This window comes from Pantherophis guttatus, chromosome 3, assembly GCF_059756535.1.
Source record: "Pantherophis guttatus breed Tessera chromosome 3, ASM5975653v1, whole genome shotgun sequence".
Lineage (NCBI taxonomy): Eukaryota > Metazoa > Chordata > Lepidosauria > Squamata > Colubridae > Pantherophis > Pantherophis guttatus.
Window position 1 is genome coordinate 42,118,598 of NC_142065.1, and position 19,592 is coordinate 42,138,189.

The window sequence follows — 19,592 nt, forward strand, 5'->3', positions numbered from 1 at the left end:
GGCTCCGAGCCAAGGCGAAAAGCTGCAGGGCCCCTCGGCCTGGCCGCGAGAGAGGGAGGCGACCGGGCCCCGCGCAGGAGGAGAAGCCCGAGCAAACCCCGCCACCGCTTCCCCGCTCTTGCCGCCCCGGCTCACCCCGTTGCCGCTGCCTGCCAGGGCGAGCCCAGCCGCCCCGCTGCTTTGCTGCTTTCCTTCCTTCGGCTCCTCGCTACCTGCCTGCCTTTCTCTCTTTTTTTTTTTTTTTGCCTTCGCTCCAGGCTCGGTGGCTCCAGTGTGCGGCGGTGGCGGCGGCGGCAGCTCATGCGCTCCGCCCCCCCAGCCTTCCTCTCTGGGATTGGGGCGGGGCTGTAGAGCCGGCGAGGGAGGAGCGAGAGCGACGGGCGCACGGAAGGCGGAGGAGCAGCGCGGCAAGTCTGGGGCGGCCCGGCGGAGCAAGAGTGAGGCTCTGCCGAGCTGCGCCTTGGCTTCGGCACGCTGATTTCCTCCCCCCCCCCGCCCCACCTCCCAAGGGTGGGTCGCTGCTCGCTGTTTGCATGGATGACGTCCGACCACCGGCAGCTCTTGCTAGCGGTGTCAAGCTGCAGTTTTAAGTCGCTTCTCGTCCACCAGAGCGGGGCCCGGATCCACTCACGGGTTGGAACGATTCCTCCCCACCCACGGAAACAGCACATGCGACCCCTGCAACATTTCCTCGTTCCCTTTATGGGCGGAGGGGGAGTGGGGGGGGGAAGGCAGCCCGTTGTTCCTATCCCCTGCTGCCGTCAGTTCTGAGCTGAAATATCCAGACGTGCGCTAGTCTAGCAGCAAAAAAGTTACAATTGTCTTTGTCTCTTTGCTCCCTTCTGGTGGCCGTCCGGGCAATTTGCAGGCCAGCTCTTATTAACAGAATCGCACTGCAGTAGAGTAGCGAAAAGTGCTCACGCGCAGTTTTCGGGGTGCACTTGAGCGACCCCTCTCGGTGGGCAGCGCAATTGCAACTTCCAGAGCGGAAGATACTCTTGTAAGTGGTGTTTTAATATTTTATTTTAACCACCTGTCCGTTAAGATGCCGAACCAAGAAAGAAAAACATTTAATAATACTAATGTTGTATTTAAATTTTAAACAGCAAACCTGTCACTTTCGAGTATTGTCAACTACAGAAGAAGAAAACAACTTTTCCTATCCCATGATTTTTGTAAAACATTCAGTTTTAATGAATTCGTTTGGTCATTGTCCTGACCAGGGGTGGGTTCTAAATTTTTTTGCTACCGGTTCTGTGGGCGTGGCTTATTTTGTGGGTGTGGCTTGGAGGTCATGTGACTAGGTGGGCGTGGCTAGCTGGTCAGCCATTTCTGGAAGGTCCTCGCACTTACGACCAGTCCTCACACTTACAACCAGTCCTCGCATTTACGACCCGACTCATTTGTTTGCTTTTAACACTGATCAGCTGTAGGACGGCCCTTTGAAGCCCCAGGGCAAGAGTTTAAACAGTTTTTTTCCCTCTCGTCATCAGTTGGGACTCAGGAGGCAGCAATAGATTGGGGGTGGGACCAAATAAAAAGTAAGAATAACGGGGGAGGGCGGGGGGGGGAGAACTGGTTCAGTGACGTCATATCGTCACCGCTACCGGCTCAGCCGAACCGGACCGAACCGGGAGGAACCCACCACTGGTTCTGACTTGTGAGAGTGAATCGAACCTAACACATCATCTAAGGAATGTTTTTCAAACTTGGCAACTTTAAAATGCGTGGACTTCAACTCCCAGCATTCCCCATGCTTTAGATCAATGGGATTTGTAACCCACAAAATGCCTTGCTCCTTTCCCCAACCTGATGCCATGAAGATAGGTTGGATTTTAATTCTTGTAACTGCTAGCCAGCATAGTTTTTGACAGAAGTCCAACCCATATGGAACCCATTGAGTTGGAGGAGTTTGTCCAGCAAAAAGTGAAAAGAGGAAGGAACATTCCTTGCTTTTAATTGCTCACTTACCTTTTCCTCGACAGTGGAGAAAATTGGGCCCTCATCAAAGGAAGATAGGAAAAAGCAGTTTATGTTTTCCTAGATGAACACTAGCCAGCTTTACCTGCACTTTCCCTCTCCAGATAACATGATGGAGAATGTGAAGATTTTTGGCCCCAGTCCACAACACCAAGCAGGGCTATGCCTGCAGTGGAGGGTCACTTGATCATTGCAAAGTGCAAATAGAAGTATCATGCTCTTGTATGTACTGTCTGTATAAATGTCAATTTCTGGAGTGAAAACATTTCCACAGTAGAGAGATATCTGGCTTAGAATCTTTGTTTCCACATGCTTTTCTGCATAAAATAATTCCTTTTATGGAGCATTCCACAAAGGATCAAAATATTACAGTACCTTTTACTGTTACACTGCATGATGCTGCAGAAATACATCTAGTTCCACAACAGTAATTCGGCTTCTATGTATATCTAGTTTTGATGGCCCATTTAGATGTCATTTGCAGAGTGAGGTCTTAGAAGTCCCCAAATTCATTTTACACAACCATTTGAGGCCAATTCGAGGTTGAACCTGTCACATGAAATGCTGCCAGTCAATATGCGCCAGCATTTTCAGCATGGATAAGTTATTGCATCCATTTCAATTTAAAAGGATGCTTGTTGGAGTTAAAAAGCAGATTCGGTAGAACTGATCTTTTCCTTGTAGCAAATACATCAAATAGGTGTGTGGAAACCCCAAACTTAGTCAAACTAAGCCCTAATCACCTGCTGTCCATAATGGATATTTTCTTCCTTTGACAGCAATGGAAACTTTAATTGTGAAAACTGAGTGGAATGCAGGAGAGGGCATTCTAAATGAATTGTAAGGGAGGCCAATGAATAAAGCACTTTTCTCTACATTCATTTCCCACTATTTCTTTTTTAAAAAGTCACTTTCGCCCTGTGGCATGAACCTTCAATGAACTATGACTTAAACTCAGCTTTCGTAATATTTGTAGCACTTCACATGTCTATGTTAATATCTGTATGATCTTGTTATAGATGTTCTATCAATCAAGAGTCATTCTAAAACCAACTATGAGTTAAACTGCTTATATTCTGGGGGGAAAAAAACCCAGAGGGCCCCCAATCTAGGTCGCTTGTTTCCTGTTTGAAAAAAGAAAAAGACCTTCTCTCTACCAGTCCTTGCAACCACACAAGAAAACAACTGAGATTATTTTATTTTATTTATTTTTTGGGGGGGGAGGGGAGGGAGAATGATGGCACCCATCCCAATCAGGAATATTTTTTTAATATGGGCATGTGAGAGTTTTCCCTGGTCAAGTTGCATATATCGACGTGTGATATTTGGTCTTCACTAGGCTTCTCTGAACATAACTCCCAAAAATGCTTAGATGCCCTTATTGCCGGCAATATACTAGGCCTTCTATTTTAGGCCCAAAATAAACAGAGAGAAAGCCTGTAGAGTTCAAATACAGTCATGCAACCTCCTAAAACTTCAGTGAAAACAATCATTCTACTGTTGTCCAGAGGGAAAATAGGAAATACACCTTGAACATTCTGGGCTTGGTTGGAAATTATAATTAGGTGTTATGCTGATTTTTATGCAAGGAATGCACATGTTAAAAAAATAGGCAGAACATGTTTCCCAAAGCAACTTTTCTTTCTCAAATTATTTGCTACCTCCTGTTTTAGTTTTTCACCTGGCACTTATCCACTTTTTAGGCTCTAGCATGCCACTCAAAGGCCAAAAGTGGCACTCATGAGCAAATACCTCTAACCTTTTTTGAACACCTGCTCTCACAAAATGCCTGGGATTGGGGTAACAATCTGTTGCAAAGTATAAATAGATAAGAATGTAATTTGCCATCTCTTCTGCCATGACTTTCCTTCCCATTGGACATTTCTTCTTCCTTCTGCTTTCTTAGTTATTTTTCTGGAAAGGCAGACAGACTTCCCCCTCCCCCCAAAAAAAGGATTGTGCCACAAGTATTATCTTTATTCACTAAGAAATCCAATGGAATATATCTGAGGCTTGCAAATGAAGAATAATAGTGGTGGATGATGTTTACCCTGAATTATTAGCATCTTATTTCTAAAAAAATAAAGTATCATAAACTAAACATCAGGGGTGCCAAGAAAGATTTCAATGGACACACTGAAACTTTGAGGTGCCACATGGAAATTCTTAAGGAACATCACCAGATAAGGAGATTCCTGAGGATGCTACAAGCTATATTTCACTTGCCACGTTTCACTTCTCAGATCAAAAATTAAATTCAAGTGACACAACAAAATAATTTCACTATGTTGCTCCAGAAGATTCATGTTGCAGATTGAGGAGTAATGCATTCAATAGTAGGTTCCATTTTCAAAGTGTCTGCTGCATTTCACCCATGGAATGACCCATTTTGTCACATCAGCAGTACCAACTGAGGTGTGAATGCTTCCCAGCTGTTGTCTACAGTCGGGATTTAGTAGTCATTACTGTTGCTCAGTATGTGTTGACAGGAGGAAGGAGCAATGCAATGCAGTTTTAAAGAGTAAGATGGATTAATGTAAATGTGGCTGTACTATTTCATCTATGTCTGAATTAGTATTAACAAAAAGAAAAATTTCAAAATAAATCTGGTTCCCAATATACTCATTTATTATGGATTTTCCTCAATTTCAGGAAAGAAAATGTTGCTGCAACTTGTTATAATTTAGACAGAAAGTTGTAATCAGCTAGGGCAGTGATGGCTAACCTTTTTGCCGTTGCGTGCCAAAAGCGGGAGGAGTGTGGGGGTGGGTCGCGCATGTATGCCCCCACCCATAATGCCCCGCCGCACATGTGTGTGCGACCCCCCCCAATGCTCCCCACACTTTTGGCACATGATGGCCCGGTGGGCCCGGTAGGCCTGTTTTTCACCCTCCCCAGGCTCCAGAGGCTTTCTTGGGGAATCAGAATATAAAATAGCTTCTGCCAAAATGATGGCATATGTGTGAATACATCTGTCTATGGGTGGGTAATGAGGTTTAGCCTTTTTGGCTTAGTATGTTATAGAAACCTAGTGAGATTTGGTCCTTGATCCCATGATCCAGATTTCACTTCCCTCATCAGGGGTTTTAATTTTCATGTGACTTTTTTTCTGTAATAATTCCTATCCTGGTTTTGTGAGTTATGCTAAACAATCATGGGTTTTGCTTTGATTTCAGTGGTGGGTTGCTCCCGGTTCAGTATTAATGGCGGCAGGAGGCTCCGCCCACCTGCCCCGAAGTCATCACTGATGATCTGCACATGCGCAGAAACGTGTCCCGTTGTGAACTGTGCACACTCCCGTTGCAAACCAGTAGTAAAGGTAAGTGGAACCCACCCGTTTGATTTAGTTTACACGTTGCATAGGTCTAACCACTATGACCTATACAAGAAAACATGATTAAAATGTAACATACTTAACCCAAGATGTGAACCAGCCAAAATGGGATTCTTAAGACCATTCCTTTTAGACTGGGGTAGCTAAGGAATTCTGGGAGTTAAAAGTCCACAAATTTTAAAGTTTCCAACTTTGGAGATCCCTGTTTTAGGATACTTCATTTCTCTAGTTCTCTTCTGTATTTGCTCTACTATCCTTCTTGGGTTCCTTATCATTTTATTTAGTTCCATCATCCTAGTACTAGGCATGTGGTTCTTTGATTAACCATTTCCAAAGTCCTATTCTTCTCCTGAACCCCCACTTCTAGCCAACATTCTTTCTGCACCCAAAAATGTATGAGACCAACCCCCCTGCCCCCAAATTTAATGCTTGTTTACTTGAAATTCAATTATTTTAGTTTACAAGGACCATTTTCCATTTTTCTAAATATTTAATAAATTTCACCTTCCAACTTAGAAATTACAGCCTATCGTTTTTAAAAGAAATCTAGGGGTAGCAGGGAGGGGTTGTCTATTGCCCATCAGTTCAGCACTCTGATTTTGCAGTAATCTATAGCTGTTAGATATTTGAAATGGAATTTCATTTTAACTTTTAAATTGCTTGAGTTTAAATTGGTATTGAGTTATGTTATTTATATGTCCTGAGGTATACTGAAAATTTCAGTGTTGAGAAGCAGCTAAGAAAGTAATTAAATAAATATATGTCCCTTCATATAACTTGACACAGTGGATTAGCTGACATGATTTATACTCCCTGAATGCTGCTTTGCAGCACTCAGAGAGCATTGGCATTTGTTTGTAAGCAGACTGCCATAATCAAGCGCCAAGGGACACAGCAAGGACCACAATGGTATATCTCTAGGGATATCTAAAGTTATACTGCACAAATTAGGCTTGGGATACGGTAAGAGTATTAAACTTTTATAACAGGATGGAATAGAATCACACATTTACAATATATTTATATTTGCAGCCTATTAATATATCACCAATAAAATGAACATATTTTCTTATTTACAGATTATTTTTACAGATTAACAATCACACATTGCATAATTTAATATTATAGTATTATATCAATGAACATCCTTGAATTTGATTTGTGCAGTTTCTGTCTTGATTAACACTTGGTGAGGGCTGCAGTTACATGCAACTTAAATGCTGAAGACATCAGATTGCATCAATTAAGGACATGTTTCCCACATTGCACTAAACCATGCATTGTTTAAATATGGTTTGTTGAATGAGCCAGAAGTGGGAATTTGTACTTGGTGTTAAGCAATGAAACATGGCATACATACCACAAGGGCTGGATTTAAACAACATATTGAACAAAAAACAAAACAAAACAAAACAAAAACAAATCACATGGTGGTTTAGAGTCATGTATGACATCAACATGTTTTTTTTCTAAACTCTTACTTCTGACAAAGTTCATCCAGGCAAGGAGAGAAGGCAGGAAACAGAGCAATCAAAACCGCAATACAAAAATTAACTCCAGCATCAGGAAATTCTTTCGATAAGGACAAACTAATCTGCCTTTGTTTTTTTCAGTCTTGCATTTATTGCATCTTATTTGCACATCTGTTTATTTTTTTAAAAAAAGCTGTATTTTTGTCATCTTCTTATGCACCTTTGCATAATACTCTATTTTTATAGAACAGTTTCCTCTAGTTGAGTGAACTTTTATACATTATTTTTGAAAATATGTATATGTTTTTCAAATCTTTCCATAAACCATGCATTTTAAAAAATGGAAGCACTGCATTGAAAAATTCAGAAGCAAACATGAAAGTTTAATTTTGTTTCAGTTCACAAAACATTCATTCAGAAGGCCCAAATTAGATATGTGATTATCAAAGCATAAACTCCACAAAAATTTCTCCATTCTCCATCTCTGGGTTTTTTAGGACAGCTCCCAGGTTCTAGTGATGATCAGCTGTTTTATTCCTACTTCTTACTAAGAAGACTGCTACTCTTTATAGCTGAAATGACTAAGTCATCTGTAATCATTGCCTCCTTACCTGTCAATGGAAAAATGGGCCTTAGTCTTAGTTGGTGTGTATAAGTATAACCAATTTGTTTTCAGGGCTCAGTGTGGGAGTGAAAAAGCCAACTCAGCACATCATTGATAACTGGTGTTAAATTAAGTAGCAGTAATTACTGCTGAAATTGGTCTTCTCCCTAAATCAACATAATTGGACAAGAAGCAACAACTTATCACTTTCCAGGTCCAATGTTTATGATTTTCTCTTAGTTCATTTTGAGATTATCCCACTTGCTTCAGATACATTGTGAGCATTTGTGATTTGAGAGGGAATGTTTTTTTAAAGACCTCAAAAGCTCTTGTGCCTATAACTTATCTCACAGAGTTCTGTAAGTAAATAGGGAGGAGACTGTGTACATGACTATGAGCCAACATAGTTAAGTTTTTAAGTTTTTAAGTTCTTCAGAACTATGCATGAGTGGGTGTGGGGTGGAGGGAAAAAACTGGTATTGATGATTTAACTATGAAGCATGGGGAAATCAGGAAATCCAGCCAATTCAGATAAAAGGTTTATTGCAAGCTTAAGTTCTCTACAAGAATCTGAACTACTAATGGTCAAAGCAATTTGGTGGAAGATAAAAGCCAATGGAATTCAAGGTAGGCTGGACTTAGATTTCTTGTGGGCACAAAGAGACTCGAGACTGATGATGCATTTGACCCCTCCCTTGGGTTCAGCCTGGTCATCTCCTACATCAAGTCTGTTTCAGGAAATGTAGAAGCAGATTGTAATAATGATTCAGTGATGTTCCAGACTTCATCTCAAATTCTACTAATATTGCTAGGATGAATAACTCATCCCACAAGCAATGGCTAGTCCCTAGGGATATGCAAAACAGTCTGAAAATTACCCATTTCAAGCCTAGAACATTGAATATAATGATTACAAATGAAACCAAACATATATAAGTAAAAATTAAAACAAGAATTACTTTTGAATATGACTCAAAACACAAGTATCTTGATTAGAAATGATTGAAATTAAACCAGAAAATGTGATGAGATTAACACTTCAGGCAACAAGCCTGTTCTTCTCAGTTAGCAACTAGGAGTGAAAATGAAGGTCAAGAGTAGGAGGAGTTGTCCTTTCAAATTTGAATCCATGGCACATGGTGGGCCCAAATGGGCACAGCAATTCAGAAGATAACATAATATGGAACCCCATCAAGATTCTGCTTGAAAACCCCTGTTATGTGTTCTACAACTATTTTAGGGCATGTCTGAACAAGGGAAAAACACCAGGTGTCTTTTGTTCTTGTGGTTGTTTCAGCATCTGCTTAGACATCCAGATGTCCTTCCCACCTTTGGCAACACTAGGCAGCCCATGGTGCTATCCAGCAGCAGGCCAGCAGCTCTTGAGTACAGCAGGATATCTGCATAATAGTGGAAGTAGCTACAGGCAACATCTAGCAGATGCTTCAAAGGCATCAGATCTGACAAATGCTATCATGCAGATGGATGATACCCTCTGTATCACCAACGCAGGGAGGAAATGCTGGCAGAGCTGCAAGTATGCTTACTGCTTACATCCATTACACCTCACTTGAGGTGAAGTTCAGGTTTCTTGTCTTGTCCTCACTAAGAATGGGTAGGGGTGAATTGTGAATGAAAGAATGTTGCAATTATAGACCCCAGCTCTTTTCAGAATGTAGGATAAATATTGCTTCTTACTGTGGTGCTGAACATGACTCACCCAGTATATGATGAGTACAACTATGAAGCACATGGTTGAGATCTTATTATCCAGAAAGCCAGATATGGTCACATATAGACTAGAGCCAGTTTGGTTTACTAGTTAAGGCACCAGTCTAGCAACCAAGGAAATCCTGAGTTCTAGTCCTGCTTTAGCTGGCTGGGTGATTTGGGGCCAGTTACTCTTATTTCAGCTCTACCCACCTTGCTGGGTGGGTGGGGAAAAATAGGAGAAGGAAGGAGTGTCAGCTATGTTTGCCACCATGAATTATTTATTTATAGTCATAGACAATGGACCCAATATGCAAAGAGCAACTCTTCAAGTGAAATTTGTTGGCATTAGCTTAAAAAGTATATCTGATTCTGCAGTGTTGACATGAACTGGAAGGGAACATAACCAGCATCATCCCAGATGGCACCAAAGTTGCCACTGATGTTCCTACCGAGAAATACCCAAAATAAATTATTTTTATTGAAGTTGGAAGGGAGAATTGGATTCTGAACCATCAGCAAATCAAGCTTCATGTACACCAACATCTGCCTATTCAGTCCCACCCATGGAATGCTGCCTATGTCTTGTTCTAGAGGTGTGCTTCTTCAGTCATGGGAGTAGTAGATAATCACGGCTAGGCAGTTTCTGTATGATCCATTCTACATGGTAAATCTCTTAAGTGCAGAAACAGTGACACCAAACTAACATCTGCATCCGGTTCTTAAATTTCAGATTCTGAATTGCAAAAGAAGCTGGAACCCAACAATGACCTTGACTTCCTAATTTCATAATTGGGTTGCAATAAATATTCATGATTTCTAGCCTTTGTTATCTTCAATAAGGGGATCATACAATGGTTGTGTCCCCCAGAGGACAGAACTTCTGGTTACAAAAGTGGTCCAAGTGGAGGAAGATGTAATTAAAAGTACTAGACCACCTTCAGAATGAAAACTCAGAATGAGAGTGGCAGTCACTGCTGCTTAACACAATTTAGCTCACACTGTTGTGGATAAAAATTATAGAAGGAAGTTCTATCAACCCTGTTTTGAGCTTCTAGAGTTAAAAATAGGATATAGATCTAAGAGGTAATAAACGTATCTCATCTAAAAAGTTAGATGGGACCAGGGGTGAAATCTACTGGTTTGGAAGTGCATGCGCCGCTTGCACACGCTCACTCCGCTCATACACATGCATCACATGTAGATGCGGACCCTCTGCACATGTGCAGAGGGTATAAAACAGGTTACTTCCTGGTTAAAACCAGGAAGTAACAACAACTGGGCGGGTGGGCAGAGCCTCATGCTGCCATCACTTCTCCGAACCGCCCACCACCATCGCTACTGCTTCAGCGGAACCTGTCCAAACCGGTAGCATTTCACCCCTGGATGGGACAGAGAAAAACTGAAAGAGAAGGAGACTTAGGAAGAACAGAAGAAACTGGTGAGTAGATTTGAATTGTTGATAAGAAAGAAGAGCCAGCTATGGGATGAAGGGCTGTTCAGAAATTGGCTATCATATTGGGATTAAGGTATAGTACAGGGCACCTAAACTAATTATAATTTCTGTGTTTTACAGCCTCTGAAGTTTTGAAATCTGTCATTTTTTTTTTCAGAAGAGCTACAAGTGGCTTGGCATAGAATTTTTTTTGTTCCCTCTCAGTATAGATTTGAATGTGAGCCAGCTTTTGAAACTAAAGCTTTGTTCTATTATCTGTTTATCTCTTGTTTCCTATTTAGTACTTTGACCTTTGTAACCAATGACTCATGATATACTTATCTGTTATTTCTTCCATACCTAACAGATGTGAAGATCATATTATCCATCTGTAGATAGGGGCTGTGTGTTTCATTTAGCATAGAAACCCATATTATATCTTGTTACACTTGAGAGCAAGCTTTTCTGAGAAAGATGCAAAAACAGACCTAAATAATTGCTGAATCAGATGTTTCGCTGTAAGTAACTAGGCAAAATATTTCTTAAATGGGAAAATCCAGAGCTCTGTTATTTGACAACCAGCTTATTTGGATGACCTAAGAAAGGTTCTATTATAGCAAAGACAGAAGACTAGAAGCTAATAAAACAGTAGTAAGCTGGAGTTGTCTTCTAATCTCACCTCATCCTGACCTGGCAAACCTTCCTTTTAAAGTCCAGGTTGATCTATTGAAAGAAGAATTGATATGGGAAGTTGACACAGCAGTAAACTCAGCTCTGTTTTTCCTTCCATCAGATCCTGGTAGAATATGACCTCCATTAATGACTGCTATAGATAGCTGAGGGTAAGTAAATCAAAACTTAGTTCAGATAAAAACAGAGTAAAGGTGGTATTGGTGGAATGCTCCATTGACAACTAGTGAAAACTTCTGGGATTAGATCTGTAGATTGTGTGCAGTCCTGAATCTGACACTGCTCAGAGCACTTTTTATATACCATTTTCACTATCTATAGGGGGGGAACCCCAAGATCTGGCTAGTGTCTCTAGTGTCCTTCTCATAAAATTGCTCTGAAATGTTTTATTTAGTGCTGTGTTTTAGCTTCACTTGTTCGTCCTTTGGTTATTCATCAATCTAAGTCATAACAAGTTACATACAGCCTACAAATAAAAACACCTTCCTTGGCTGGATGTTTCTTTCCAAACCAAAGATGATATAGTCACATTAACAATATACATTTGAGTTTAAGATAAAGGTATACAAGCCCAAATATAGGATAATATTCCCTGGCCAATTTTTTTTTTAGAAAGTTACTTTTCATCCATAATGAATATTAGGACAAACCACTTGAAATGTTAGTATTGGGTAAAACATTAACTCAGATGACCTTTCTGATTATTTTCTTTGAAAAGCAGTTATCATGTCTTTTCTTAAACAGAAACTTATGCTTGGATTTACATCTCCTCCTGTTGGCTTAAGCTCCTTTTTCCCAGTTGCCTTGGCCACTTCCTAGTCCTAGGCAATACATGCTAAATAGATCCTATGGTTTTACATGGGCAGCCATCACCTTTATAGGCTAGAAATGTGCATGAACAATGGATCATCAATCTAGATCTGATTTATCAATCCTGCCTAGAAACATCTTTTGGGGCCATTCTACATATTCTCTCCAATTAGACAGATACCTAAGTTCCATAACAACTCTGAAATTTAGAAGAGCTTTATCCTTGGCTAGATTGAATGCCCTCTCAACAGCTGTTATTGAAAGGAGATACCAAAATATTCCTTTTGAACCAAGACTGGCAATTGAAATGATGGAACAGGTTATTTTGTATTGCTCCCTCTATGCAGATGCTCACCAAGAATTATTATCTTCATTTTAAACTAAGCATTTTGGTCATCCTGATGCTTTCTATCTCAAGTTATTAACTGATCATTCCAATTTTGTCTTGCTGACCACAATTAAGTCATGCTCTATAGTTTGTATAGTATCCTGTAATCTCCTCCAATTTTTCTTAAATATTTTAGAATTTTATGTCTTTCTCTTTTTATCTTAAGTGTAATCTTTGTTTTATTTGCTGGTCTACAACCAAATAAAAATTAGTGATGATTAATTGAAAACATGGATTCAGAAAAGAAGTAGTTACTAAGGATATTCCTAAAACTCAATTCACAACTTAGATGTTGTGTTGTGCAAGAAGGAAAATATGAAAATATAAAGTTGCAATAAAATATTGTATGTGACATAATTTTTCACATAATGAAAAAAATTATATTGTGTAGGTTACAGCTAGTCCTCGATTTATGACCACAATGGAGCCCAAATTGATGTTGCTAAGTGAGAAATTTCTTAAGTGAGTTTCGCCCCATTTTATGACTTTCCTTGCCACATTTGTTAAGTGAATCACTGAAGTTGTTAAATTAGTAATACAGTTGTTAAATGAATCTGGTTTTCCCATTGACTTGGCTTGTCAGAAGGTCACAAAAGGAGATCGTGTGACCACAGGACACTGCAATCGTCGTAAATGTGAGTCAGTTGTCAAGCATCCAAATGTAAATCATGTGACCAGGGCCATGCTGCTATGGTCATATGTGTGAAAAATGCTCATAAGTCACTTTTTTCAGTGTCATTGTAACTTTGAACTGTCACTAAATGAACTGTTTTAAGTCGAGGAGTACCTGTATTTGTTTGATAATAGCATGAGGAAATTGACCAATAAAATGGAATATAATAGCTTCGGTCTTCAGTTCCTATTTAACTATGAAATCCTTGAGCTGAAATATGGTGGCCATATGCCAGGGAATGAAATTATCACAGCTGTTGGGAGATGAACTTGTTGCTCACTTCCAATGTCATGAATTCAACATGTGGTCTTGTAATCGCGGATGCAGTGCTCCAGAGAAATATGTGAAACAACCCTTAGTATATAACATGGGATCGGTTCCATTTATCTGTTTTTCTTAATATTATACGGGTAATTATTTTCACTGTATGACATTAGGAACAAATGTAAGACACTGAAACGTACAACAAAGCGCTCTGAATTTCTTGAAATATGGGATCACATACAGTATGTGTGTCTTTGCGTGCAAAAAAAGCCCCCTAATCCCTATAAAAACTTTCTCTGATTCAAAATTGCCATTGCCCAATTGAATATATTATTCAATAGCACAAATGATTCATTAATACACATTTGGCAATGTGATAGCATTCAGAAACAAGTTGCACGTTCATAAAGAGCACAGATTCTTGTAAGATAGGATCATGTCCCTGGAGAGTAGAGGAGGTCAAGTTCAAAACAGATCAGTCCTCTGTTTCAATGAAAATGTATTCAGTGCTATAACTATGTATAGGTCATCAGTATCAGGAATTACAGATGGTAACAAATTTCCTTGAATTACACTGTTAGAAATTTGTCTGCTTTTTAAACTATGGGCAGTTTAAACTCTGTCCTGTAGTTATCATGAATATGTAAAAAAAAAACCACCACCCCTTAGTAATATAAAATGGCCATAGAAAACGCCTGATATATAGGTGCACCAATTTTCCTCCAAACTCTATATGCTTGCTGTACTGTGTGATCAGGTTCATTCATATTAAAAAGGTGTAATACTGTAATTGCTTCTCATACATGGCAAGTGAGTGCAGGCATCATTAATTTCTGAAGGCTAATGTCGCAGGGCAATGCAGCAGTTAGATGCAATGCACCAAAAGCACAAGCTTCTCTACAGCTAGAATGTACTGTAGGCTATACAAGACATTGATTGAACAACACAGATACCTTCCTGTGAACTTGGAAACAGCTAAAATGCATTTCAGTAAGCAGAGAAACCTTGAGGGACATCCTTTCCTCAGTATCCTCCAACTTCACCTTCTGCTAATTCTGCTAATTTAAATACAAACCTGACTATTTTTCTGACTTGACAGACCGAAGACCCTGAAATAGCATATCCCACTTTGGACCACAGAAGTTTTAGAACATCGGAATCCAAACCAATAATTCTGAAAATAGCGTATGCCAGCCTGAGTGCAACCTTATGCAAACAAAACTGTCACCGGGATGAATTCAATAAGAGAATACAGAATAATGGAACATCTGTAGGGAAAATAGAGCTCAGTGAGGACCAAATATGCTAAGTTTTTACAGAATGCTAAATAGCAATGGCTGAGGAGTTGGAATGGAAAACAGGTACGGCTGGACTTGAGAGTCCTTGGAAAGGACTTCACTGACTGCATGATTTGAATGCTACCCTGAAACATTACTCACTGAAATATTGTTATGTTAAGTGGTTAAATCTAGCTTTGCTTTGAGTAACTATGTATTTGATGCATTAATATTGCCCTTTATTTATTTATTTTTCACATTTTTGAACCACCAGTCTCCTTCCCTTTAATTGTATTCCATTATGGAAATTTTAGCTGGAACCAATGATATCCTTCTTTCTTTCTTCTTCTTAAGCTTCCATCTTTCAGGAAAGATAAAAGTTTTTGTGGTGTACATTGTGCACACCATGCAAATGGCCATAAATGCAACCTCAACTTCTCACTGTACTATGCAGAGCAGTATTCCAAAAAGATCAGACATTATATAATTGTCACTAAGACAATTCAGGTGCTTCATCTAACATTTCCTCAGAATATGCCTCTCTGCCATTTCTTCCCATTTCTGCACTGAAAACAAAGATAAGAAATCTGCTTTATCTTCTGTGTGATTGACTATCAGAAAGTTGATTGGATTTTTCTGTTCAGGATATGTTCTGGAGGCTAAATGTGGACAGCGGAAAGCAGGAAGGAAAGACTGTACGATTACTAGCATGTAATGCCAACTTTGTATAGTACAGTGGTATAGTGAAAATATGTAGCTTTATGCCATGTATTTAGTTTATATATGTAGACAAGGCTAGGATGCACCTCTGCTTTATTCATGACATTTCTCTGTAGGCTTTAGCATTTTACATTACTTCCGTTTCATTTTTAGTGACCTCCTCTTTTTTAGTTACTTGCTTTTCTTGGAAGCCTACAATCAGCTGCCATATAGGCAGAAAGCAAGAAAGGATGAACAAATTCCAGACTCCTGAGTCTAAGAAAGCCTCAAAACAAGTGAAGATTGATGAATTAATTCTAGTGGTGGACTGCACACCTTGGTAAATGAAGATGATTTATTCATATTAAACAATCGGATTGCTTACTGAAACTAAAATTAGAGATATTGTAAAAAACAAAGCAACGAGCCTTCTTCCCTTTCTGTTTTATATATTAACAAAATATAACAGCCCAGTTGAGATGAGGCACACATGAATGCCCACTGTTTGCCTGTTCCCTTTCTGATCAGCTCTCTAGTCAATCTTTTATTTTTTTCAAAGGACACCGCATCCTTGATCCATCTACATCTTGCCTCCATTAATGACAAACTTGACAGACATCATTTTCTAAATCATCTGTCCGCCTGTGTGTCTGCTGAAAGTAACCCTTAGCTGCTGGGGAGAGGAGTAACTTACTTCCACATAAAGAATGCAAAGTACTGACTCAAATAGGAGCACAATATCCTATCCGCCGGCTGAATCCTCTTATGTATGTACTAATAATACTTGCTATCAGAAACCCCACCAAGAAGAACAAATGGACTTCCCGTAAGACTATTTTTTTTATTCTCAGCTAATTACTTTGATTTCCAGTTCCTCAAATTGACCCAGAGACAAAAGAATGGCCTTCTAGTTCCTCTAAAGACAGTAGAATAATTAATTTTAAAACTTTAATTATCCTGTTCATTCTTCTTGAAATGAAAAACGACTTGGAATTCTTTCAAATGTTCTCAGTTGTGTTTTTTGTGATAGCTGCATTAAGCCATCACTACCTAATATAAATCAGAGGTGTGCAGCTAAGACCCCAAACCCAGAGTAAAAACAAATGCTACCTAGTGCTAATGACAGTGAATATTAACTACATAGCTTTTAACTCTCTCCATGCCAAATATAGTTCCAGAAGAAACTATAATTTAAAAAAGGAACAAAAATCTTTATTCAACTACCAAGAAAAAGCCATTATGATAAAATATTAGAGGTTTTAAAACAAGCTCTGCCAAACATATATGGTGATGCAGCCCCAGTCATTTTAGGTTCTGGAAAACAGCACCCACCACCCACCACCACTAATGACAGACCCTCGTCAAATCTCTGCAAGTCGCTGAAAATATTTTCATCTTACATTCTTTCCATACCTTTTAATATCAAACTATCTCTTCACAAGACTGATACAGGTCAGCCACTGCCCTGTGAACAATCCCTAATAAATCACCAATTCCTGACTCTAGATACATAATTACCCAGAAGTAGAATCTCTTTGATCTAGTGTAGATATCCTTATATCCCAAGGGATATAAAATCCTCTGTCTTACAAATGTAAAAACAAAAAAGCAATGTTCTAAGGATAAGATGCGTGAGACTTAAGAAACCAGGTCCAGAGACAGAAAGGCTTACTTTTGAAAATTTCATCTTCTGCATCAGTGGTGGGTTGCCTCCAGTTCGCACTGGTTCTATAGAACTGGTAGTAAAACCGGTGGGAGGCTCCGCCCACCGACCCCGACGTCACCAATGGCCCCGTTGTGAACCGGTAGTAAAGGTAAGTAGAAACCACCCCTGTTCTGCATCATATGGAAAAAGATGACTTCAGAAAAGACACTCCATCATGTGATTCTCACAATAAATGATCTTTCCCATATGAGCCAGATGAGACAATGGCCCTCGAATGTGAAGAACTATACATTACAATTCTGCAGACTTCACTTTTATGAACAAATAGTTCATGCTACAAATATATTTTACATTTTATTGTGTTGTATACATGAATATGTTTATATGTTTGTGCTTTAACATAAATATATATTGACTTTTTCAAAACTACATACAAATTGTTCCTTAAAATATCAAGGGGTACTTAATTTTTTTATACACTAGGAAAAACTAAGTGATAAACCCTAACTGTTAAAAGCAATGTAGGTAAGGATTATTTTTCAGGAAATGTAATTGTGTATATACCGACAAACAGTGTAAATAAGATTTGAACTAAGTTATCTGCTTCCTTTTCTAAACACCTAAACTGCAGAATTTTAATTTATTTTTAATGGCCCCAATGGCTATAGTGAATCTCTAATTTCACAGCAATGCAGAGTAAATAATTCTGGGCAAATCCATACCTATTAGAATGATGTTGTAAATAGGCATAAAAATTAAGGCTATGCTGCAAACATTGTATTAGATCTGCCAGCCTCTTTCTAGCTTTAAATCATCTAGTACAAAAAAAAAATGAAGTGGCTTAAGACTGGTGCTAAGAAAGATAATATTTAATCATTTTCTCTTGTGTTATTCAACTATCAAATTAATATTCTCTGAACTAGTATATTGTTAAAATTCTTGTGTCTGTTTGCAGCCTTCAATTGGGTGAAATTGTGCATTATAGAGCAACAAGTTTTGAACCAATGTAACTCAAATGGGTTAACTTGCAAAATGCATCCAAAATCTGGGATCCATGACTCCTGTGGGATTTAAATTTGACAAAGTCATGGCAGCTTCAGCACTACTGTGCCTTCTGACTATATTTCCCTAAAACTCATAGATTATGTGGTGCAATTGAAAATGGGAGGAGTATGTCCCCACCCTCTTTCCTTCCCCTGTGCCTAGTTGGCTGGTGGAAAAGCCTGATGAGTGAGTGGCAGTTGGCTGCTTTGGAACCAGGGACAAATCTCTTAACCATGGTGAGGTTATGAGGATGAAGGAGCAACTCAGATAATTGCTGTGTGGTAGAGCTGACTGGGGAATGCTGGCAGTTGATGGATAAGCCACTTCCTCTCAGGAAGGATTTTGGAAGATGCTGAGATACAGAGCGAGATGAGTTTTTTTTTTTTCGTGGTCCCTTTGTTCGCCCTCCCTTCAGCAAAATGGCAGAAAGTTCCACAGGTCAGCCAAGGAGGAGGAAAAGTGATTTCCAAAACTCCCTGCTATTTTCTCACAAGCAATATTAATGGGGAAGCTGGCAGGATGTCAGAAATCACTGGTGTTTTTTTTTCCTGTTCTGCGGTCATTCTGTTTCTTTGTTCAGGTAAGGAATTACCTCTGAAAGGATGACCCAACAAGGCACAGGTTGTCTAATAATACATGAAAAAGGAAGGGAAAATAATAATTCTGCAGTTATCTTCATTTTTATTCCCATACCACCAGTGGTGAGTTGCCCCCGGTTCGCACCGGTTTTATAGAACTGGTAGTAAAACCGGCAGGAGGCTCCGCCCACTGACCCTGATGTCATCAAAATGCTTCTGCGCCTGCACGGCCCCGTTGCGAACCGGTAGTAAAGGTAAGTAGAACCCACCCCTGCATACCACTTTCACTGTTGGATTTGACTCACAATTATAATGGTCAGGACTAAGGCTTCCTTGAGTCAATCCTCAGTTAGGAAATATTCCCAAAGAAAATACAACTGATCTCCATGTAGAATGTGTGTGTGTGTGTGTGTGTGTGTGTGTGTGTGTGTGTGTGTGTGTGTTATAGTAATAACTAAAATATGCTTTTTACCCAGGGCTTTGTAAGACACCACATGCCAGAGTCTTTTAGACTTCCCTTTTAAAATAAGCTTTATATTTGTGATCAGATTTTTTAAAATTTATATTATTTTTATATATTGTGCGTGCATGTGTGATGGGTGTCTATGCTGATCTATGATTGTAATAAAGATTTTGATTTCATTTGATTTGATATGTGTGGGTTTGTGTGTGTGCATGTGCACATGGTTCTGGGAACTTTCGGCAGAAAGAACAGCATCTTAAGTATATTGGTAAGTGAATTAATATATTAATGCAAAAAAAATTTCAGTAAAAAGAAAAAAAAAACCCATCGGAACACTGTAGTCTACATTATGGAAAACTTTGGTGGGGAGAGACAAGAGGCAAAGTTAGCCACCCTTTGCTGACAATAATTTCTAACAAAAATGGTAATCTACTCACCACATAAAGAAGGAAAATAGATTATTCCAGGCAAGAGAATTGTGCAATCTTCTGACGATGTGCTAGTG

At 39.3% G+C, this 19,592-nt stretch overlaps 1 protein-coding gene and 1 long non-coding RNA gene across 5 annotated transcripts in view; one reads left to right on the top strand and one right to left on the bottom strand.

The window, feature by feature from the left end:
- RAP1A (RAP1A, member of RAS oncogene family) overlaps positions 1-483 on the bottom strand; it is a 93,644-nt gene extending 93,161 nt beyond the window's left edge. The window contains exon 1 of one of the 4 annotated variants that reach the window (XM_034414307.3): positions 136-483. The gene's annotated coding sequence lies outside the window, so the exon portion shown is untranslated. The remainder of the gene's footprint in view (positions 1-135) is intronic. The other 3 variants (XM_034414308.3, XM_087889383.1, XM_087889382.1) reach the window with 3 other exon arrangements.
- LOC132711192 (uncharacterized) lies at positions 350-16,422 on the top strand. The gene is made up of 4 exons (XR_009622021.2): positions 350-1,000; positions 5,157-5,299; positions 11,329-11,377; positions 14,460-16,422. It is a non-coding gene; the product is annotated as an uncharacterized LOC132711192 (long non-coding RNA).
- Positions 16,423-19,592: the final 3,170 nt, after the last annotated feature.